Here is a 547-nt window from a genome sequence, read left to right on the forward strand (position 1 = left end):
GAAGAGGTGGCCGAGGGCGAGGTGTACTACGGCAAGCCGCCGGTGCCGTGCCTGTTCGGGCTGTTCGAGGCGAACACGGAGGTGATTTCGAAGAACTGGAAGATCTTCGTGTACAGCGTTGTCATGACCTGTGCTGTGATCGCGATGCTGTGTGCCAACATCCTGGCCGACACGCTGGGCCTCCTGGTTGCGTGCGTCGTTGTGTCGACCATCTGCTGCGCCGCGTCCTTCTGGGCCCTGCCGCTGGTGATTGCGAAGGCCAACGTGTTTGCATACCTGGATAAGGCTGTTTCCATCCGTGTGAGCGGTCCCCTAAACGCGTTCTACTTGAACACCTACGGCTGCCCCGGCAACCTGCCCAACTTCACCTACACCTTCTACAACACGGTGGCTGGCGTCATCAACACTATCGTTGGTATGATTACCGTGACGCTGTTATCCGTGTGAGCGGTCCCCTAAACGCGTTCTACTTGAACACCTACGGCTGCCCCGGCAACCTGCCCAACTTCACCTACACCTTCTACAACACGGTGGCTGGCGTCATCAA

The sequence above is a fragment of the Leishmania donovani genome, chromosome 10, assembly GCF_000227135.1.
Source record: "Leishmania donovani BPK282A1 complete genome, chromosome 10".
Taxonomy (NCBI): domain Eukaryota; phylum Euglenozoa; class Kinetoplastea; order Trypanosomatida; family Trypanosomatidae; genus Leishmania; species Leishmania donovani.